This window comes from Equus quagga, chromosome 13, assembly GCF_021613505.1.
Source record: "Equus quagga isolate Etosha38 chromosome 13, UCLA_HA_Equagga_1.0, whole genome shotgun sequence".
NCBI classification, from domain to species: Eukaryota; Metazoa; Chordata; class Mammalia; order Perissodactyla; family Equidae; genus Equus; species Equus quagga.
The window spans coordinates 56,167,519-56,192,551 of NC_060279.1; the positions used below are offsets into that span (position 1 = coordinate 56,167,519).

The 25,033-nt window shown below is 38.4% G+C and overlaps 1 pseudogene; it reads right to left on the reverse strand.

Annotated features, from left to right (window-relative positions):
* Window positions 1-18,008: 18,008 nt before the first annotated feature.
* LOC124250204 (AP-3 complex subunit beta-2-like) lies at window positions 18,009-22,389 on the reverse strand (annotated as a pseudogene).
* Window positions 22,390-25,033: the final 2,644 nt, after the last annotated feature.

Below are 25,033 nucleotides of genomic sequence, written 5' to 3' on the forward strand. Positions count from 1 at the left end.
AGTCACTATGACACTGAAATACTAAATTGTTCGTGTTTACCAAAATTGACAGTTCACTGAATTGTCTTTGTAAGCCGACTTTGACTTTAATTTTGAAATGCTCGGAGAATAATAATTGGAAAACAAACACAGACAAATTTATGTTTGTCAGATTGTTCTGCTCAGATAGCTTTGCCTAAATGTGAGGTTCGAGATGGGTTCTTTACTTCGTGATCCTAAAACAGGCTCTTTGGAATGACATCATTTCTAAAACCCCAGGAGCACCTTCCTCGGAGCTTTTTGTGGTCCTGAACGTACCTAGCATTTATGGAACAGAGAATAAATAGATTTTTAGCTTCCACACATTCCATGCATACATACACACACATACCTGTTTCTTGGCCTGGTTCAGGAGCTTATTTCCCATATGCTCTATTCTCTGGCTTTCTCATGGTTCATTTTATGATATGATATTGTTTTACACATGAATGAATTGAAAGACATAGGACACAATCTGCCTGCTGTGACTTTACTCCTAAATGGAGCCTCCATGATCAAGAACTAAGAAAGATTTTTCACTGCTTGGTATTTCCATTCTGTCCACATTTCCACTCTACCCCACCCTCAAAGAAAACATTGGGACTTAGTTCAGAGTTCTGAAAGAATATTTGCATTGTAGATTCCCTTTTAACATTTGCAGTGAAAATAATGAGAGACAACTCATTCCCTAACGCTCCCATTACAGAGAATTTGCGTAAAATTAATTAGAAAAGAATTAATATTGTATATGCTCCACTTATGGACACAAATATTTTCTTGAAATTGATGTGATGTCATGTAAATGTGCAAAAAGTCATGCTTTTTCTGAACACAGTCAGCATGATGCAAATATTTATTTTATTTTCATTTATTAGCATTCACGAAATAGGCTGTTTTCTTTTGTGCTTATAGATCTCTGTGCTTACGCTTATCAAGAAATCTAGCCATGGTATTTCTTTATAAAGAAATAAAACACATGCACTTTATACACGGGAATCCCTTGATAGATAAATCAGACATGGTCTCTGACCTCATAGAGCTTATGGTCTAATATGAAGATTATTGAATAGGTAATTGCAAGTAAGAATATTCAGAATATGCTATTTAGCTATATAACCTACACTTTTAACCTAGTCTGTGGCAGTACTGAGCACTCCTAGAAAAAATGACCTTAAAATTAAGACCTTACACATGAGTAGATTCTCTCTAGCTTCCCCCAGGAAGGGATGGGCTATACAGATCGGGGAACTGTCATTGTCAGCCCTGCAGGCAAGCACACAGTCTACATGCCACCTCCCCTAAAGAGCATCATTTGTAAGAGAAGAGATTGTGTGTTCCCTGGTTTCCTTAATCCAGGGAAATGAGAAGACCAAAACATGGTGACATTGAGATGGCAAGTCTACAGTGTGGATTTCCCTTTTTTCTTTAGACATAACGTTAAGAACAAGTTACAACATTTCATTATTCATGAGAATGATGAAGTAAATTCGTTGTGAGAATGTAAGGTAAGTCAGTAGGAATTTTATTGCTTCCCTGCTACAGGTACCAGTCAATGGTTTCAATTCAATTAAACAATTAAATAGCTGCCTCAAATTTTATCCAAGTCAAAAAGTGTAATAAAATCACGTATTCCAGAATTTTAGGGAGATCCAAAGGATCATAGAAATGGATGTGGCAGGATGGCAGGAGTGAGGGAGAGGACAAGCCAGGAGAAGAGAGCAGCAGGTATTGCTTTACAGGTGTTCGAGAAATTTCACGGGCTGTACTGTTTACTAATAAGCTTCCTTTACTCTTCACTAAATTCCATTACCATCACTCTGCTTTGGAAAAAGGATTTGTTTAGACATCTAGATAATGCTACAACTTCTAAGGAGCCTTGGAGAATGGACAAGGTGTAGTAAACTTGGTGATGAATGATTATTTTAATATTCAAAAATGAGAAGAAGGTTCATTTCACAAAGAATAAACTAGGGAGATTACCATGATTTTGTAGAATTTGAATGAATATTCACTAACAAGGCATTTAAAGGATGAATGGCAAAAATTAGTACCCTTTGATTTCAGGTAACTAAGATCCAACTTGACCAAATTTAAGTCATAAGAAAATTTATAGATGACCATATCTGAGAAGAAACTTGGGAAATTCACAGAATCAAAGCATGAGCTGAAGAAACTGGAGCCCCAGGAGCTGAAGGGAAGCGAATATCCCAGAGATTTTTCTCTCCATCTATCTCTCATCATTGTCTGTTCCTTAGCAGCTTCATTCTGCAGACAAGATCTCTCCTTATGCCAAAAAAGATGGCTACTGTTAGCTCTAGAGTCCCATCCTCCCAGTTTAATAATCCCAGTCCAAAGGAAAAATATAATTTTTATCCAATCATATAAATACCAAGGACTCAGATTTCATACTCACCTGAGTCGCATTCCCACTTGTTGGCAGCATAAGAGGTTGCAAGGAAGTAGAATACAACCACTGGGTCAAAAATTGGGCTCAAAAGCACTCAAAGGGAATTATTTTAGGAAAAAATATCTACCATAGTGCAGTTCATTATATTAGGCAGTATGATGTACTTGCTATTACTGATTTCTTTTTTCCTTTAAGATAACGCCATGGTGCTCTTTAAGGATGGATGTGCAATTCATCCTATAGGGGGAGCTCAAGTTATCCTCTGGCTCCACTTTTGCTATATGTCAAGACACTAGATTAGACTTGACATTACAGAGAATTCAAATGGAACCGTTAAATGGAAATTATGTCCAAAAAGGCAATAGATAGGAGGAAACTAGAAATTAATATAAAAAAGTAACAAATATATAAAAATTAAAAAATAAATTTTAATAGATTAATCTAAGAAATACTTCCTGCAAAAAAAAAAAAACAAAACTCTAGGCTTGAATTGTTTGTGGAAGTTTCAAACACTGAAGTTATTTTCACCATGTTATATGTATATCAGTGATTCTATCTATAATTTATTTTATGATATGAATCTAAACAGTATGAGTGTAAAACCAACAAAATACCCTTAGAACAATTTTAATTATAGAGTTGTAAAAGTATCAAATCAAACACCAGAAAATATAGTACAATTATACTGTCAAAATATTAACCCTACTTAATTAAGGGAGATAAACCCAGGAATATAGCGCTACTTTAATGTTAGTTAATTTATTAATCTACTGGAGCTAGTCAATAGCGCATTGGTTAATAAATGAGATAATTTAACTGAATAATATTGATGTAATCTATAAAGTCAATTGCCATTCCTCACAAATAGTAATCTTCCCCGAGATTACTTTTATAAAAGGATAAATAAGATTAATTTTAAACCAACAGCCAAAATAATACTTAATAAAATATATCCTGACATTTCACTGTTTGGGTGCAAATAGGTTTCCTTTGATAAGTAGATGTTTTTAAAAATCCCTCCTTTTTGGGGCTGGCCCCATGGCCGAGTGGTTAAGCTCACGCTCCGCTGCAGGCAGCCCAGTATTTCATTGGTTCGAATCCTGGGCGCGGACATGGTACTGCTCATCAAACCACGCTGAGGCAGCATCCCACATGCCACAACTAGAAGGACCCACAACGAAGAATATACAACTATGTACTGGGGGGCTTTGGGGAGAAAAAGGAAAAAGACAAAATATTTTTAAAACATCCCTCCTTTTTTGGAAGCGGGTAAAGCATATGCACTCAATATATAAAAACTACAGTCTTTCAGGGGGCTTCTAAACCCCCAAAATTGAATGCAATATTTGAGGCACACATGCACTAAAGAGACATTACTTTTAAAATAGAGAACAAGAGACATAATGATTAGGATATCCGACATCCTTAATAGTATTTTGGAAATTTTGATCTTTTCAATAAGATGTAAAATTCATTCATGCATTCAATCGTTTTCCTGTTGAGTTGCCTATTTAATAATTTTGAATTTTGTTTTTGTACAGGAATTAGCTTATGTACTGGGAAATAGGGATGATAGGTACTCAAAAAATACTTATAGGTAACATTCTACAAAGGAATCTTTTGTTGTTTTCAAATAAATTTTGGTTCGGTAAATTAACCAGTGATAAGCTCAACTTAAAAAACTTTTCCTATTTTTCCACATAATTAGCTTACAAGGTAATGAAAAATATGCAGAATATCAATAACAGATAAATTATCTAAGAATAATCCTGACAAAAACTGTTCAGCAGAATATGTGTGAAAACTGTTTCAGACCTAAGGGATATAAAAGAACACACAAATAAATGGAGAGAGCTTGGATATGTCTGCAGGGGAAGACCCAGCACCTACATTTTATATATTTATGTATTAATTAGTAGAAACTTCAAAGTCTCAATGATATCTTTGGAAATTAATAAAAATTTTACAAAAAATAGAGTCTTTTGAACAGAAATATTGAGGGTATTGTGAATAAGAAGACTAAACGTTCTTTTCCTATCAGCTGTAAGAACATACTACAAATGAAAATGTTTTTAAAATTTTGGACATAACACACAAAACCAAAATGATCAATTGAACAAAACAAATACAACTTCAGCTTGTTTGGAAGATACAGAAATATTTATTATTTTTAAAAAAGCAAGAGGAGAACTATCATAATCAATGTGAATTTTGATAGATAATCCAACAAATGATATGAAAAATTCTACAACCTAGGGGAAAGTTAGAGATCAAGTTTCAATATTCTTTCATATTATGTTTCAACAATGCTTTGCCTGATAAAAAATGTATATGTGAAAAAGATGACATCTATGAAAACATAGATACAGACAAGAACACACACATTTTGGAACAATAATCATAATTGATAATGTTATGATGAAATTTTTGAGAAATGTCATATTTGGGTAGAAGGTTAAATGCTAAAAAATGTTATATTAACAGGAAATCACAAAAATAATAACAGGGAAATAATGCCCTAATTTGAAACTGTATAAAATTTAATAGAAATTTTGCCAGTCGTAAAATCGGCAAAGGATATTAATGGAAGAGTTTCTCAATGGGTAATACAAATGGTCAATAAGCTTGCGGAATCATAAGAAATTCATATCAATGCAAATGAGAACAATATGCCACTTCTTACTTATTTAACTAGCACGTGATAAATTGCTGGAGATTTTACAGGGAAACAGCCTCATTTTCATCTTGCTGGTAGAAGTGTGAATTGATTCCACCTGTCTAGAAGTCCCTTTGGCAATGCAAATCAGAAGACTTAGAATATTCTGCTATTTGACCCAGAACATTTATGTTTAGTAATCGATCAGAGAAGTGATCCTCTATGTGGACAAATGTTTGATTTCAATAACAGATAGTGTTTAAAAATTGAAATAGCATAAATATCTAAGGGGAAAATTGGCAAATAAATTGTAATAAACCTAATAATGGAGTATTTGAAAAAAATTTTTAAATCTCATTTTGAAGCATACGAAATGTCAGATCGGTCAAAACGAAAGTTACATATGCATCTATATACAGAAAGAATTACAGATATATAAAATATTATATATGTGTTTTTTTTAAAGCACACATTTATCGGAATGTTATCAATGGCTATGTCTGGGGTTTTTAAATACAGATTTTTCTTCTCTACTTTTGTTTTTCTTTTTGTTATAAATTTTCTACTTTGTGCCTTGGTTTTAAATTTGAGGCCCATGACTTTCTGAGTATTTCCATGAATGGGTATTTCCATGAATGAACTTCACTGTCTCTATGGATCCCTTGAAACCAAACTTGAACAGAAATGTTTGTTCAACATATACTCCTTCCTGACACAACAGCACACTTTCCACTAGAAGGAAAAAAGAAACTTAAAAAAATGTTTTTCCAGTCATCTTTCTTCATCTTCTACCCATTTAAATAAGTTATATCTTTGAGTATGATTTTGAGTGACATAATATGGTTTTATAACATAGCTGGATAATGGGAAAGAGAGGGAGAGACAAGAATAGAGAATCAGAAAGAAAGAGGAAGAGGTACAAAGAGATAAGATATGTGTAGGCTGGAAATTCAAGAAAAGTGTTTTATGGTGAGTAACTGTTTAAGCAAGTGAATGGCTTAGGCACTGCTGGTTTGAGAGAGAATTTGAGTGTAAATAAAAGAGCATATGCTGAAGTGTTGCTTTGGGATATTGGATTTCCTTTACAATTCTCTAAGAGGTGAAAGTAATATTTGCAATCTTTCTATTATTACTTGTATTTAATGGATCTACTTTTTTTTTTTTAACACACTACCATATTGTATAAGTATTAGGACATAAGTGAAACTAGGATTTATTTGTTTGAAGTAAAGGTCTGTATAGGTTTAATTAGACTTTTAAAAAAAAACCGTTATTAGTTGAGAGCAATGATGTTCTGTACATCTGTTGCATTTACGATTAGAGGGAAAACACTACATAGAATTTTCCAGAGGCAGCCCTTCAATGACCGTCACATAGTCCATCTTTTTTGTTTTTAGGATTTTACATTTAGGAATGTAATAGAGTCTTAGAGTTGTTCCTTCAACTGCATTTAAGGTCTTCTATATTAATTGAAGCAGGGTCTCAGCACAAAAAGGATCATACAATTGAAAGGAATATTAAAGAGAGTTTCATGAAAGGACTATTTATAAAAATGTCATTAAAATTGCAGGAAATGAACGAAGTATGGTGAATCATCCTGGGATTAGAAGTAACAGGAGACGTTGCCCTTCCTAGGCCTGGGGTGTAAGGAGGAGAATTTACTGGAACCTAAGAAGAGCTGTAATTATAGTAGAGGGACACCAAACAGAAGTGTAGCCTTTTGAAAAGGATCGTATACACACTCCCAAACCTAGATCGAGCAGGAAGGGAGTCAAAAGTATAAATACAATGATTTCTATCTCTTCCCACCCTCCCATCTCCAACCAGTTCCTCCCACTGGATGCACTCAGTGGCACTCTGGAGGGCAAAGAGGCTTCATTGACACAATCCATGTATGTCAGGCCTGTGAGGCACCAGGAAGAATTAGGAAAGGTAGAGAGCTGACCTGGAGGAACAAACAATGGATATCTAGAACATATGAAACTATTATCTATCAGATAATTCAGTACCTCTGTATGTGAAAGTGACTCACAATATGCACCCCAAATACATAAAGTATAATAACTTGATTACAAAGATAGTGATGGGGCCTTGTGTCTGTTATATAATTATCAATTTCTCCTGTTGAAGACTGAAATTTCTAGAAGCATTGCCACCTATTCTGAATAGGAGCATTTGAGCTCTGGGGAATTAAAGGCAGTCTTTGTCTTTTCATTCTTTTTATTTTAATTTATTTTGTGTTATATTTACCATCTTCTCAGTTTGCTACATTAAACTGAAAGATGTGTTTTTGGAATGACCTAGAAATATATTCAACTTCCAGGGCCGCTATTACCCATGATGTCATGACTATTTAACTAATTTAGCTTCTACAAAAAAGGTCTCCTTTTTGTAAAGAAAAAATATGGATACTGACTGCAAAAATAATTATTGAAGATTATATAAGACAAATTTCAAAGGGTCCAGATCACTATACCTGCCACATGATCCTAAGAAAATGTCAGTTTGTGTCTCAACACATTCCTCTAGCAAACTTCACCTTTTTTCCAAAGTCGTGGGCTCATTCTTCCATTTGAGAGAGACTAAGAATATTCTCCGGCTGTCACAGCATGAGAGAATTAATCAAAAAAGGCTTTCATGCATGAAAATCTTTGGTTTAAATGGAGAATGTTTGCAGACTGGTGTGGATGGGTGTACGTGTGTAAGCCTGTGTGGTGAAGGGTGTGGTTGGTATGGCAGCAGGATTATAGAGCATTCACCCTGCGCTTAATAATTGAATGAATAGAGCAAAGATTGACAGCTAAGTGGATGAAGCTCTGACCTTTCACCACTGGGACTGTAATTCAAGTTCAAAGTGATACCTGATTGCCACAACCTGGACTGTGGTTGAGGCAATATCTAAGCCACCCCTGAAGGATGCTTGAATTGACTGCCTACGGATAGACAGGGCACATTTATTTTCTTAGCTGAGGGCCAGGAATTTGAAATTGTGTGAAACAAAATAATAAAAATAAGAAATTCTCATGGATCCAGGCTCTGAATCAGGAGCATATTGCTGACAGAGGCCATCATCACCAACCAGTGCGTGGTTGACTTTACATCTGCCTTGACTATTTTCCTGTCAGTTAAGTTAGAGAAATTTAGGGTGCACTCAAATACAGTTGCTTTCAAGTCACTAGAAGCACTCTTGAGTGCCTAGAGGGACCTTCTAAAATGTCTGTTTGTGATACACGACTCCAAGCACAAAAAGTTTTCAAATGTTGTGTTGTGATCAGCTATAAAAGTCACGAATGTTAATAACTCAAAAGATAGCTATAAAAACAATGTGGCATTCTTTCACTCCCATCCCCTCACCGTGTTGCCAGATTATCATAATGGAAAATAATACTATCTGATGATAATTATCTGATGAATTTTCTATGTATGAAAAAGAAACACCAGTAAATTTCATTAAATTCAAAACACATCTTTGTGTGCAGGATCAAAGACATTAAGCGATAGTCCTCTTAGGAAGCAACTGGCATATAACAAAGAAACCATAAATAACAGTTACCTCTGCAATAGCCTTTCTGCTGCTCATCACATCCGTGTGTCCTGGAGTGACAGGACCCTTTGCTATCCTTCATTTTCCCTAGCGCAAAATAAAGACAATCATTTCTGCTCCACACTGATACTGAAGAATTTGATTGAAAAGATGTCAAGTACCTCGTATAGCGTCTTGTCTGTTGAAGTATTCAATAGATTCTTAAAAAACCCTCAACATGACATAAAGCTGACTCTTTAAATAAAATATGAGTAAGTTAGTGAGCTATTGGTAAAAATATACACAGACGTTGCTCCAAGTTACAAACACCGATCTGAGAATACTTGATTCTGAAAGTGTTACTTGTCAACAATTTATTTAAGGAGCCATTGATTCCCATTAAAATTAATCTAAAACTGACAATGTTTCTATTCCTAGGAAAATAAGCCCGGCAGCATTGTAGCGATATTGATGGTATTATTCATATTTCCATAATATAGATAACCGAAAACTTGTTGCTGCATTAACATTTAAAAAAATTTCTGAGGCAGCGAGGCTCTTAGTAGCAATTGAAACATCAACCACTTCCAGTTGTTCAGAAAGCAGTACTAATTGGACCAGTTCAGATCATCCATAGATTGTGTCAGACACCATCTCCTACACACTGGTACCCTGGGAGGGGTACCGATTTTGTGTAAAATAATAATTTCAACATAAAAAACATATTTAACGCAAAATATTGGTCATCATATGATACACACCATGGTTCTACACTAAAAACAGTACAATGAAAGCGTGTCTTCCAATAGCCTGCAGAAGGTTGTGACATTGTATTAAGTACTACAAAAATAAGTTTGCACGCATATCAAAATTGGGTATATAAGGTTTTATAGTTTACAATAAAGAGAGAGGATTATAAAATAAATAAGTCATGGGGATGCAATGTACAGCTTAGTGACTATGTTAATAGTCCTGTATTGCATATTTGAAAGTTGCTAAGAGAGTAGATCTTAAAAGTTCTCATCACAAGAAAAACATTTTTTTTTTAAATATCTAAGGTGACGGATATTAACTAGATTATTGTGGTGATCATTTCACAAGGTATACAAATATTGAATCACTGTATTGTACACCTGAAACCAATAAAATGTTATATGTTAATTATCCCTCAATTTAAAAAATTTTTTAAAATAGAGAGGGAGAGAGGTATGGTCCTGTGCCTGAAAATCATCTGGACCAAAATACAATATAATACAATATGATATATGATATGATATGATATGATATGATATGACATGATATGCTGATATGATATACAATGCAATGTAACATAGCATATTTGTATGTTCTTGATATCTGAAATAAATCAATGTAACAAATCAGTGGTTTCCAAACTACCTTTTTTTAAGGCGAAAGATCAATTTTAATTATAAGATTGTACATGAAATGCCCTTTTTCTACCTTCTACTTCCTCACCCCACTTCTGAGGGGACTTGACAGTGTAGCTAGACCCTGGTGGGGGAGCAGAATTAGAATCAAAACAGAACAATAGTAAACAAAACTAAAATCACACAAAGCATTAAATTAGGGGATATAGGGAAACATAATTATAATAACATGCTAATAAATATCTGCTCTATTGCTTTGATAACAATACCACAGTCTTATCAGATCAGAACTTTCTTGAATCCTTCTGAATAGGAGGACTATCTGATAGACTTTTCGCCTGAGAAAGGGTAAGGGACAAAGTTTTACAGAGCGTTGTTTGTTTTGCCATAGATAAATCTCAGGCCTTGCATCTCAAATGCCCAGAAACTCCGTTTTTAATACATCTGGGATAGAAGGCAGATCATTCTCAGGAGTGCTGATTTCAGTAGTAGGGCTCAAGAAAACTTACGCGTCAATGAAAAGGGCAAAGCAAATGACAGTAAGCATGAAGAGAAGTAACGTCCACATTTCCCCTAAGAGGAACATAATCCAGTTAGGCAGATGCTGGATTCCCAGAACTTGCCTTAAAGAGATTTGTGACATGAGCCGAGTACGCAACAGTGTCAGGGACCCTTAGTATGATGCTTCTATCCCACAATGGAGATTTAACTCTTAGGCTGGACAAATTTCTTGCTCAGTGTCTGCCCAGGCTAGCATTTGAATGAACAGTGCCTGCCTGCTCCACTACACTGATTATGTTTTTCCAGGCTTACAAGAATTCTGTTTGACCAGTATGTTTGTTGATTGGGCATTGGCATCCTGTTTGGAAGTGGTCTCTTATTTAGGTATTTATGACCTCTGTAATGTAAGCACTTAGGGTCTTTGCAAAAGAGAGGGAAAATAGGGAACTGATGGTAAATTAGAACCAATCTCTCTGAGGCAAAGCAGTGTAATGGAAAACCATGGACTTGGGAGTCAAACTTACACAGGTGCTAACCTTTAGTCCTCGTGTATTAGCTCTGTGACCTTGAGGAATTTGTCAAATATCTGGGTCTCAATTCTCTCGTGTGTTTACCTCACACAATAGTCATGGATAAAACGTGCCTAGAGCCAAGCAGGCGTTCCATCTACATCTATGTTTCTCACGTTCTTTCCCTCTTGCCCTGAAGATGCTTAAAAAAAAACTGGGAAGATAAACTCACATATGTATTTTGAGAATTTTCATGCTTCTCTGGCAAAGAAGTTCATTAAAGAACACAAATAGCATTACCCGTCAAAAATCTAAGGACACTCAGTGGCTATTTTCTCCCTCTTTAAACTTTTGCCAAATGACAACACTAGTGGATTTCCAGGTGATTATTTTGGGTACCACTATCTTCCTTTTCATCACATAACCTTCTGCTCCTATATGTAATTTTTTTCTCTTCTCTCAATTGTTTTAGCTTTCTTTCCCTAAGACGAATACATCCAAAATTCACTCTTCTCCAGTGAAGTTTTAAAAGCTACTTCTTACATTCTGCTTGCCGGCAAATTAAAGTCAAATATTAGCAGAGTGCCTCATTTATTCATTAAACTTACAACCAGTGTCTTCATGGCCGAGCCAGTCTTTAATTACAATGGTAACTTCCGTGGTCTACAATTCACTGCTGATGTGTGTTTTGTTTGGTCTATAACTGGTGTTTCTTATAGTTCACAGCTGACACAGTGAGGAGAGACTCCCTTTGGCAGAAACTTTCTTTGGCATTATCATAATGCTAACGAGAGGAGAAAGGGGAGGAAGCAACAGGGTGTCAACCCCTGCTTGGAAATGAAACCTGTGACAACTAAAGTAATACAAGAAAAGTCAGAGAAATGTATGCTCTATTAATTATCTATTCACTATTATCTATTAATCTGGGGAGACTTAGGAGGGCCATGAGTTTTGAATACCCATTATCTGCCAGGCATAGTAGCAGGCACTTCCCCCAAGGAAAAGGAACTAACATTTGCTGAGTGTCTGCTAGATACTAAAAACCAGGTTACTTTTTATATACACATGTGATTTAATCCACTAATCCTTAAAATATGAAACCTTCCTTTTTTGCAAATGAAGAAATAGTTTTAGAAGGTTTATAGACAAAGCAAGTAAGTAGAGGAGGCAGGGATTAAACAGGCCTGAATAACTCCTCAAATTTTACCCTTTGAAAAATACCAAGTTAGTAGAATCAGGAAATAAAAATCCTGTAAACGACAAGGGGGCCATTGAAACTACACTTCTTAAAGTTATTACATAATTTTTTTTCAAATGTAGATTTTATATTGAAAGGAATATAATTGCAAATTATTTTAAAGATTTTTCCAAGTAGTTAAAATATCAAACAAATTAAGAACCATCCAATTATTTCTGTTTTCATTCCAAAATTTCTCAGCAAACTTTTTTTTCATATTAAGCCTGAGACAAATTTCAGAGCAATCACTATTAACATCATTTAAATTCTTTAATAGGTGGAGATTAAAGTATTAATGTTTATTATATCATTACAAGCCAAATTAAGAGCACCTTTCTTCTAGTGGTGTTGTATGGTCAGTTCTCTGACATTGACTTCATAATTGCTAATGCAGATCTTCATAGCTAATCCCACCACATTAGACAATGGCCAGAGGCCTATCCATTTCTTTTCTTTTTTTTTTTTTTGAGGAAGATTAGCCCCAAGCTAACGTCTGCTTCCAATCTTCCTCTGTTTGCTGAGGAAGCCTGGCCCTGAGCTAACATCTGTGCTCGTCTTCCTCTACTTTATATGTGGGACACCTACCACAGCATGGCTTGCCAAGCGGTGCCATGTCTGCACCCAGCATCCGAACCAGTGAACCCCAGGATGTCCCACCTTATCTCATAGTTCTTTGCTATTATTATCTGATCACTATTATCATTATATACATTAGACTCTAGACATTTTTAATATCAAGTTTTTCTCTCCTGATAGGCCATAAGCATATCAAGAAGAACTAAATTTTATTATTATTATTATTTTTTTTTTTCAGGAAGATTAGCTCTGAGCTAACATCTGCTGCCAATCCTCCTCTTTTTGCTGAGGAAGATTGGCCCTGACCTAACCTCTGTGCCCATCTTCCTCCATTCTATATGTGGGACGCCTGCCACAGTGTGGCCTGACAAGAAGTGCCTAGGTTCATGGCCAGGATCTGATCCAGCAAACCCCAGCCGCAGAAATGGAGCTCGCGAATTTAACCACTGTGCAACCAGGCTGGCCCCGACATGTTATTATTTTTTATATCATTCACTACACCCATTAACAGACAAATACTCAAAGAGATACATTATAGAGTCAAGAACTACGGAATAGATTTAAGATCAAATTTATAGATACACAATCAAACCCACTTATTTCACTACTTAGCTACATGAATTTAGGCAAGTTAATAAACTCTGAGTTTTAGTACCCTCATCTATAAAATGGAAACCCAAGAACCTTACAGGCTGTTTCATGAAATTTTGCAAAGCTGCCTCACAGCCACTATTTTCAAAGAATAGACAGAGTTTACTGGAAACATACCAGTTGTGTACATTTAATAAGTTACTTAACCTTGTTAGGCCTCAATTTCCTCATCTGCAAAATGGATATGAAAATAATTACTATCTCTGAGGACTATAATAGATATTGAATAAGGTAATACAACTAAATTTCTTGGTAAAGTGTTTTCATAAATGTTCAACTATTGCAACAATTTCACTTTATCCCCTAAAATGACAAATGCTATTCCATCCTCTTCACCTCCTTTTACTTTCTCAATACTTGTCTGGTGTACTTATCCTGGAAGAAGTCTAGAACTCCAGGTAGTAGAAAGAGGACAGATGTAGTCTGCAAGAATGAAAAGAATTAAAACAAAGTGGAGGATGGAAGGTCAGAGAGTTGAATAAATGCCCTTATGTTGTTAAAAGGTAAGAAATTCATGTGAAATCATCTTTTCAAACACAGGAAACAAATAATAAAAAGAACATTATAACTCCTTTGAAATGCAGTGAAAGGAGCTGTGGTTAAAATTTTCTCAAGTTAGAGTCATTAGCTAAACAAATCCTGACAGCTTCACAGTCACATAGACACCTAACAAAGGCTAGATTTGTGAGACCTTCTTAATAGGTCCCTCTGCATTTTCCTCTAACATTCGACTTTGTTCTTTTACTGTGGATCCTAAAATGGCATTACCTATTCTCTCTGGTAGCCACATGTGTTTCAAAAGTACAGCTAACACTTCCCTTCATCAACGATCAGAAAAGAGATTTTCTTCTGCATCTCACTGTATTGATCCTCTCGAAAAAGAGGGACGTTGTTGAGGAAAATGAATCAATTGATCCCTTTAAGCTTCCAAAATGGAGACTGCCTTTCTTAGGTTCCTAGCTTTCATTTTCTCTCAAATGCTAAAAAAGCAGTTGGTTCTTATTGCCCCAACCCTAAATAAGACTGAAAAATTATGGATTATGCCATACATAATTTATAACACTTAAGAGAAAGACGACCTGATAGAAATATATTTTAATGAACACCCAGCAAATGCGAGGCATTATGGTATTTAATTTACATGGAATTCTCTTGTAATCCTCGCAAAGATGCAATGGGGTAGGACATATTGACCTTATTTTTTAATCAAGGAACCTAAGGTCAGCAGATGAAAATAATTCCTCATGGAAACAACACCTGTAGGAGATCAGCTTGAGAGAGAGCTGGAATGAGAAATATGTTCCGTTTATCTACTTTCTAGTAGGGGAAAATATTATTATTACCAATAGCTCATGTTATATTCATAGCTCAAATTTATTTTGAGTCTTCTTATATTTTGATTTTATTTCATTTTACTATGAACTGAAAAATAGAGCTTTTAAGTGTAATTTTCTTATTGAATTAATTCAGTTCCTCCACCTCCCCAGATGCACATCTCAAATTTTACAGAGCAATTGGCTAAGAAAACATATTTTTTTGATACAGAAATGCACTTTATATAGAACTGGCCAAGAATAAATCCTCTATTATACTTGCTAGGTGTGGATGACTCATAAATGAATACTTGTTATTTTAGATATTTTTATTAGCACACCATCGTCTTAGGAGCAGAAACAATAAAGCTAACACCTTTGACATCACTGTAGAAAACTATCACAATAAAGAATGGGTGGAGAAAGAGAAGGGTGTGCGAAACTGATTTCATTGAATTTTCACTGTTCTCCCTTATAAAGAAAATAAATAGATTTTATTTATCCATTTATATATATATTTATCTCAGATAAGCTCACTGTGAAGCTCAAATATTTCTCTAACCGGAGGCCTCATATGTGAACTCTTTTACTACCCCTTAAACCGTTTTTCTCTTCCCAGAGAATCAAACCAACTTCTCTAATCTCAGCAGCTTTCCAAGGGAAATCAGAAACTCTGGAGGTTGCCATCAGATTATTCCCTTGCCACTGGTGTATGTTTAGTGATTCAGGGAAAAGAATGAGGATGGGGGGGCCACAAGATATTTCCTCTTTGTTCAATGCCTCTGAGTCAAACTGCACACTCATGGAGGGGGGGTCCAGGCTCCATTCTTCCTGAGTGCTGTGTGAAATATGCTGTGTAGCTTGATGATGATCAAGGCTGCCCCAGGGAGAAAAGCCCAAGGCATCCTGCCCTACATACCGATCTATATCATCCTCCAGGAAGCATAGGACTTCCTGACCTGATCCAATCTGATTCTTATCTAAAGTTATAGGACCACTGAATATCCAGACTCCACCTACACTGATGCCATTTTAATAATCTTTGCTTTGTCTCGTAAAGATAACTCACCTACCCATGCCTTAAATTTAGCGCTACCCTCAACCCATGTTTGCAGCTCTTCACTGTCCATGGGTCCTGTCCCCGTGCTAGTCTCTGAATTAAGGAACACTACTACCAGACCTTGAGAGTCCAAGAAATCTTTCTTTCGACTCTTCTGCTTGCCAAGCCTGCATCAGGTTACGTCAGAGGGAAAGTTGTATGGGAGTAGAGGTGGGAGGGTGAGTGTGTGCATGTGTGTGTCAGGGGACAGTTCCCACTATTACTTAATTTGAGATAATTTTACTGAATTTTCTGAGTGGTACAACTACAGAAGAGTGAGTTTTCATGCACGTTTTTGTTGAAAATCTATCCAGAAACCAATCATCTCCACTAAAAATAAGGGATTGACAACATGGTTTTCATGTGTTAGAAAAAAAGATTTGAATAGACAATTTACAGTAGAAGAAATACTGATTGAAAAGTACACATGGAAATATTCTACCCCTCAGCCAGCAAACAAATACAAATCCAGCGTCAGTGTTAGAAACAAATAAGAAAATGTAAAAATTAGAACATTTAATATGAGAATGTTTATAGGAAATGGGCAGTTTACCCGATGGTGAGGCAAAAATAGGAGTAACCTTATCAGAAAATGTCACAAAATATATCAAACTCTTAAATATTTCAGTAACCCTTAATACTTAATCTCACTTCTGGAAATAAATCCTGAGAGGTCAACAAGCAAAAAAATAAAAAACACTGAAAAGTTAAAATATCCAGGTTAATATACTTATTGTACAACCTTATTTAGAATACTGTATGCTTGGAAATGGCACTTATGATTGATAGGAGAGGAATGGACAAATAAATTACAGCCTGCTTTATATGAAGAAAGACTATGCAGGGATTAAATTCATTTTTGCAAAATATTGTAATATCGTGGAAATATGTTTGCTTCATAATTACATGAAAAGATATATACTTTATATATACAATATTTAGTATGATCTCAAAGTTATGTACAAATTAAAATATAAAACATGAGAGAAGTATACTGGAAATGTTAATTTTTATGTGTGACTGTATCTGATATTATGGGTACTCTTTTTTTCCTATTTTCTATAACTGAAATATTTTCTCATGCGTACATAGTAATTTTTAAAATGAATAAAAATAAATCTCATTAAAATTATTTTTAAGGTAAGCCTTGGTGTTCAGAAGGCTTTCTGAGTGGGGTTTATCATTTTATTAAAACCTAAAATAAGCTAATCACTACCACCCCCCAAAATGTTGAAAGATGTCATGTGAATAGCATGGATTACCCCCCCACAATACTAGATCCCATTCCTGCTTCATTATTATTTTAGAAAACTCACCTTTCAACTGTCTAAATGCGGGCCATCATTCATATCGAACTTAATTAGAAAACGGTTTGGAAGCTGGAGGGATTCCTAATTTACATCAATTAAAGGGAAAGTTGTCAGGTTCGCTTTGGGTCTGCTTCTCTCTACTCTCACGGCAGGACTGAAGACATCTGTCTTCCCCAATCTCCTTGTCTTCCTCTAGGATTATGTCATAGCATTCAGTGTGTAAATCTAGAAACTCATGGAGGCAATTAGCATCTGAGGCTCCTGACACCATTAGGAGAAGGAGCTGGGGTGACACATGAAGCCATCCCAGAATTCCACGCTGAAACTTCTTTGAGGGGTGCTTTCATCCACAAATGACATCTTTCTCGGTGGTGGGGCAAGGCAAACTTGGACTCTGGCCCTATCTGCATTCTCTGTTGAGAGCTCTTCTTGCTTCCCTCACCTCATGCCCTAAATCCTATTGTGTCACAGTTAATCTAGTTATCACATGCAAAAAGCATGTCAGATAGTGACTATTTAAGGAACACTCTCTTTCCCTGAGTAGATCATTACAGGTCCTTTACTTCTCCATTGCTAAAATAAGATTCCTTGCCTGATCTGTCACCTGCCCATAGCCCTGCTTGTTCAAAATGTACACTCCCTCTCCACCCAACTTATACAGGACTACTTTGGTGTAGTAATTCCATCTTTCCGTGGATTCTAAAATCATCCTTATGTGCCAAGCAAAGGGGAAAAGATATATTCTATATGGTGATTATATGTATATATTTTTTTTTTCAAAAATTGAGGCCCTTGACCGTTTATGTATCTGCCTTATCTCTTAGGCTGCGGTCTATGAGAACAAGGATCAAATTTTAATCATCTCTAGTATCCCAGGACATAGACTGCTCTCAATCTATGACTTAGAATGAATGAATGAAAAAATAGTAATTGTCTTGTAATACTTTTGAGTACAAAAGCAGTAGAACATTTCAAAGTGATCGAATTTCCGTAATCTTTTTTTTTCATTTATTATTATTTTTTAATTGAGGTCACATTAGTTTATAACACACATTGGTTTATAATTTTCAGCTGTACATCATTATATTTTGGCTTCTCTATAGATTGCATCATGTTCACCACCAGAAGTCTAATTGCCAACCGTCACCATACATATATGTCCCTTTACCCCTTTTGCCCTTCCCCTGTCCCCTTCCCCTCTGGTAACCACCAATCTGTTCTCCATATCTGCATGTTTGTTTTTTTATCTTTCACATATGAATGAAGTTGTACAGTAATTATCTTTCCCTGTCTGACTTATTTTGCTTAGCACAATACCCTCAAGGTCCATCTATGTTGTCACAAATGTACGATTTTGTCTTTTTTGTGGTTAAGTAGTATTCCGTTGTATATGCATATATATGCCAAATCTTCTTTATTCATTCATTCATTCATGGACACTTAGGTTGCTTTCAAGTTTGGCTATTGTGAATAATGCTGCAATGAGCATAGGGGTGCATATATCTTTTTGAATTAGTGTTTTCATGTTCTTTGGATAAACACTCAGAAGTGGAATAGCTGGATCATATGGTATTTCTGTTTTTAATTTTTTGAGAAATCTCCATACTGTTTTTTGTTGCATAGTGGCTGAAAATCTTTTAATAACTTGAGAAAATAATCCAGGATATTTGAAACTAGACATACTTGAAATTCCAGACTATAGTCTGTTTATACACAGGGTAACTCAAAAGAAATTTCTAGACAACAGACTGGAAAATCTAGACTATATTATGGTTATACAGTTAGGATATTTAATGGAAAATCCTAGACGAGAGGTTAGAGGACTCCAATCAGAGTTTCTATCTCTATAGTCAAAGCAGATGTAAAAGTGAAGGCAATTACCCAAGTAATTAGTGGGTTAGATTTACTTTTCTCCTCACACAACTGTCTTGTGTAACTTTGTCTCTTATCAGATTGTAAACCCCTTAAGGTCAGAAATCCCTGTCGTCCTTGAGTTTCCAAAATTGTCTCTCTCAGACTTTTAGTAGATGCTCATTTGGATGATTGCTGTCAAATAGCTCCTATGGAACGAGCAGACTCCAGGTATCTTAGTTCTTTTTCTTTTGGTCATTTCTTCTGGCACCTTAGTGCCAGTTTACTAAGGTCCCTTCTGAAGGGCTGGTCCAATGTGGGAAAGCCCAGGCGAAGAGGGGGAACTGCTGAAACAAGAGATGTCTAAGGCATACTTTAACTGCTTTTCGCTTTACTATGCTTTAAGATCATCTCTTTTGAAGATTTTTTAAGATTTTTTGAATGATTTTAACACCTTTTAAATGAAGATTTCTAGGCTCACCCCCAGGAATTTTGATTCAATGTTCCTGGATTAAAGCCCAGAAATACACATTTTAATCAAGTAATTAATTAATTCAATTGAGATATAATTGACATATAACATTATATTAGTTTCTGGTGTACAATGTTATGATTCCATATTTGCATATATTGCAAAACGATGACCACCATAAGTCTGGTTAACATCTATCATATATATAATAATACGTAATATTTACTATAATATATATGTGAGGGAGAAGACATTTTATTGAGATTTGGCAACATAAATAGCTGAAGAAAGCTGGGGGGACTGAAGGGAGCAGCTGTCATCTCCCTCTGCACAGGTCACTAAGGAACTCGTGAGAGGGGAATTGTGGGGAGCCTGGTAATGACCAGAGGGAGATAGGACCCACTGGATGCTATCTGGCATGAGGAGTCTGATATGAGAGAGAGAGAGAGAGAGAGAAAGACAGAAAGAAAGAGAGAGAAAGGGGCTAACAGTCCAAATGTCATGAGGGAGGCACAGGTGGGGGCCGAAGAGGTCACAGTGCTTGGGAGTCACTGGGTCAGATCCTACCGCATCCTTCTCCAGCATGGTGCCGATTACCATCTCTCACTGTTGACTGTCAGCTGGGAAGCTCCAGAGGGCAAGGTGTCCTGGGTCAGCAGGAACAGGCTCCTGCTGCTCGGTGTCCTCTCTGTAAATCCAGACTCATTATATGTCTCACAAGGGACATGACCAAGGTTGGTAGTGGTAGTTAATTTCTGTACCACAATGTGGTCACTCTGACAGGTGTCTAGCAGCTTGAGCTTCCCTGTGATTTCATTCATGCACGTCAGCTTTCCCTGGTTGACTCATTCTCACCCAGGAACACAAGGGCCATTGGCTCCCCAGTGGGTGGCTGAATGGAGCCAGTGAGCTACCAGGTTTGTGTGCACAGCTGGAAGATGGCCGCCTATGTTGAGTGACAGAAATTAACGCCCATTACAGTAGTGGAAGATTCTCCAGGTGCCAGGGACTCGATTTAAGGATGCTCATGGCAGCTGGAAGTTTAGGGGTGCCCACAGGCGGGCCCTTGATAGGGGCATCAGAGCTGCTTCAGAAGTGGAAGGGAACAGACACCACGTGGGGGTCCAGGAGAAAGGCTGGCGTCTGAAGGTGTAGTCCACAGTCAGCCCCTCACCAGCTATGAGGTGCAGCAGCCACTGCTTTCCAACACCCGACACCAGTGGGGGGGCTCTGTGAGTGACAGGCCCTCAAGGTCAGCAGCCAGACTGGTGGACACAACCTTGGGGGGTACAAAGGGCTGGACACTGGGAGAGGAGAAGTCCTCGAACAAGCAGTGGAATCTCCTTGGCTGCAGGGGCACTTTTGCTGCTGGGAGGGTTTTTTTCCCACCTGCTCCTCCTCAGACTCTGATGTCATCCCGAACTCTGGTGAGCTACTGCTGGAATCGCTGCCTTCTCCCGAGGACAAGCCTTCTCCTTGTCCTTCTGGCACATTCTTCCTCTTCGTCATCTTTCTCTTCTTACCTTCCTCCTCGCTCTGTTCACTTTCATTGCTCCTCACTTTCTCCTCCTCCTCATCCTGGTCTTCATTATTGGACTCATGGCTGGACTCCCAGAGCTGCTCTTGGTGCTGCTCTTACTGTCCATTCACTCTCAGACTCGCAGTCACTGTCTGCGGACTCTGTGGGCCCTGACTCCCCCGGGAGTCTGAGTAGAAGACTTTCTCCTTCTCCTTCCCCATCTCCTGATTTGAGCACTTGGTCCATTCAGATATGTCTACGTCACACACAGACGGGTCTAAGGCTTCCTCTGACCAGTCTGGGAACTCCCGATAGCCTATGGAGCAGGTGGGACAGTGAGCTCATCCTTTGAAAGATGACTCTAAGTTGGGGGCTGGTTTGAGTGTCCGGAGATTTGTGGCATGGTGGCTGAGGGCCCTACCCTGCTCCAAAGGATTAATAAGCCTCTGGGTGAAGTGCACTGGGTCAGGGATTGACCACACTCAGTACACACTGGGTCAGTAGCTTGGTCTGCTTAGAGTTGGTCAGGTAGAGGTTGGCCGCCAAGTTGACAACCTGCAGCTTGATGATATCCTCCTTTGCTGTGAAGGACTTGGCCATTTTCTCAGGATGTCAGGTGCAATGCTGGAGACATTCTCACAGTACTCGCTACTGAGCCATAGGATGCTGGCTTGAGCCATGGGCACCAGGATATTGTCTGTGAACTTTGCCGAGTATTAGATGATCTCCCCACACTGTGCTGGCTGCATCTGCTGCAGCTGCTTTTTCTTTTCTTTTTTTTTTTTTTGAGGAAGATTAGCCCTGAACTAACTGCTGCCAATCCTCCTCTTTTTGCTGAGGAGGACTGGCCCTGAGCTAACATACGTGCCCATCTTCCTCTACTTTACATGTGGGATGCCTACCACAGCATGGCTTCCCAAGCAGAGGTGCCATGTCCGCACCTGGGATCCAAACCAGCAAACCCCAGGCCGCCGAAGTGGAATGTGCGCACATAACCCCTGCACCACTGGGCCGGCCCCTGCAGCAGCTTCTTAATGATGACCACTGACTCTTAGACCATGAGCTCATCATGGTGGGACAGGAGCTGCATCAGCCCGTTAAGGCAGGTGTTAAGGACTCAGTCTATGTTAGTTGCACAGTGTCCAATTGCCTGGTCGTCGCTGCCACAAAGTGCTTGTCCATGCTGCACATGTAGGCCTGGAACTCTCATAGGATAGTAGGGATGTTAGTTTCATCCACCAGGTTGGTCAGCACTTCCAGTTTCCGGATCTTGATCTGGATGGGGCTGGTGGACCTGATGCAGAAGCTCTTCAGGTAGGGCTCAAACATACCCCAATGCTTGCTGGACATGGTGGCCATGTTCTACACATCACTGCAGAGAGAATGGGTCAGAGGTACCTGGGACCCTTGGTTGGGGAAAGGGGCAGCAGGTGGAGGGGAGTGGGATAGGCCAAATAGGAGGGAGGAGAGGATGAGCAGGAGGATGGCACCAGTGAGAGAACATCAGCAGGAGGGGGACACCAGTGGGAGGGGGGCAGGACGGGGGTCTGAGTGGGGACAGTGGGCTAGGGTGGGGAGGGAAAAGGGAGGAAGACATGCCTAAGGTCCTAGAGAAGACCTTTAAATTTGTTTTTGTGAGCCCAAATATTTTATGTAAAAATTTGCAGTGTGACAATTTGCATTTAGGAAAAACAGCAGCTCTCACCTGGGAGGAAGCTTCTTGAATCAAAAGTTGCTGGCAGTGAAGGGCGGCCCAGTGGTGCAGCAGTTAAGTTTGCACATTCTGCTTCTCAGCGGCCCAGGGTTCGCCAGTTCAGATCCTGGGTGTGGACATGGCACAGCTTGGCAAGTCATGCTGTCATAAGCATGCCCCATATAAAGTAGAGGAAGATGTGCACAGATGTTAGCTCAGGGCCAGTCTTCCTCAGCAAAAAAAAAAAAAAAAAAAAAAAATTGCTGGCAATTGACACAAGAGAACAATGGGCAACACTGGACTGGAGGAAGCTGAGGGAGTCAGGAGGGTCTCAGGTCCCAGGAATCACACTCAACACTGAGCAAGGAACACACCAGACTGCCCGGTTAGAAAGAACCCGCCTTTCTCAAAGTGCCAGGAACAAATGGATCCAGTCATATAAGTCTGTGAGACATTTTGGACAACATTCTGTGGGTATTTCCTAGAAGATCAAGTAAACCAGAAAAAACGAGAAGGACCTAGGCTAAGCCCACATTTACACAATTTCTACACTGAGATTTAAAATACCAAGTAAACTATGTTCCCCCAGCAGAATCTACAGAAATTATTTCCTAATGATTTTTATGAATTTTTAAATCTTTTCTTAAGTCTCTTTAGACGTTACAAGAATGTGAGTAGTTTTAAGATCAACTGGGGAAGCCTTAAAGTTTTGGGTCCTACAAGAGGAAGTCTTCCTTTGCAGTTACTTTTGCTGATAGTCAACATATTGGCTGCTGAAGATCTTGGTGTGGCAAACAATCCATACATATACATGACGGACGGAGCCTCACCTAGAAGGGAAGGGGAGAGCCTAGGGTTAAGAAAAAAGATAAAAAAGATGGTGCCCACTCACTGGAGCCAGGCAGAGGGAGAGTTTGAAGATGGCACCCATCAGCCAGAAGACTCCTAGATGTGTGTTAAATTAGATGCCTACCCCTCTGGAGACACTTTAAGATTAGCAAATGAGCCTCATTCACAGAAAACCTGGGCCTCTCCATTGGCTGCCTTTATGCTGAGCCCTAGAGTAGGTGAGTCTGGGTGAGCCTTATAAAAGCCTTTTCTCAGTTCTTATATAGCCTGTGGGTCTCCTGGACTGAGCATCATTGGTTTTCAAAGCTAGATGTTTTGGGAGCTCATCTCTCAGGTGCAGGTCTTAAAAGTTGTGGTGCCCAATGTGGGGTTCAAACCCTTCACTCCTCAAGGAGAGGCTCCAGGTCTTGAGTTCCCTGCCAACTGTGGGTCACTGCACAGATGGGGGTTTATGGCAAAATTGTATCCCAGCCTCTCCTACCCACTTCCATGTGGGCCTTCTCTCCTTCGTGGGATCTGTAGCATTGATCGGTTGTTAGGTTTTTTTTCCAGGGATCGTTCTTCTACATGTAGATGCAGATCTGGTGTGTCCATGGGAGGAGATGAGTTCAGGATCCGCCTCCCTCGCCATCTTGAACCCAGGACTATTCTGGAGGTTGGAAGTCCGAGATCAGCATACTGGCATGGAGAGGTGAGGGCTCTACACATTTTAAACAAGCTTCAACTCTTCTTTATATCTGTGTGGTCCATGGACCACACCTTGAGAAACTGCCACTTATTTGTGTTGCTGCCATCAGAAATATTACTCTTTTCACCCCTCCTGCCCCTACTTAATAGCTTGGGTCTTCACCCTTCCCCTCGAGAGTAATACAGAGAAGACAGGGTGTGAGCTTGCTCAGGCGATCTTATAAAACAATAAAATGTGACTCTCAATGTGATGTTTTAATTTTAGCTCTAAAGAACTTGCCTTGAAGTTATTTTCCCATCTCCTCACACTTGGCCTGCCCTCTCATCACCATAACAATCCATATCCCATGAAAAACAGTCCAGCATTACCTAAAGAAGTAAGGTGGTGACAATTTTACTGTTTCTCTTTGGTGTCCCATGACAAGTTATGCTCTTCTTGTGGGCTCTTGGCATGTTATTTTATTTTATTTTATTTTATGAGGAAGATTAGCCCTGAGCTAACATCAGTTGCCAATCCTCCTCTTCTTGCTGAGAAAGATAGTCCCTGAGCTAACACCTATGACCATCTTCCTCTATTTTGTACGTTGAATGCTGCCATAGCATGGATTGATGAGCAGTGCATAGGTCTGCACCCGGGATCCTAATCAGTGAACCCCAAGCCACCAAAGCGGAGCTTGCAAATGTAACCACGACACCACTGGGCCAGCCCTGGCTCTTGGCATGTTTTAATGCTCCAGCAATGAGCTGTGTAAGGGTCCAGAGGCAGGGGGCCTC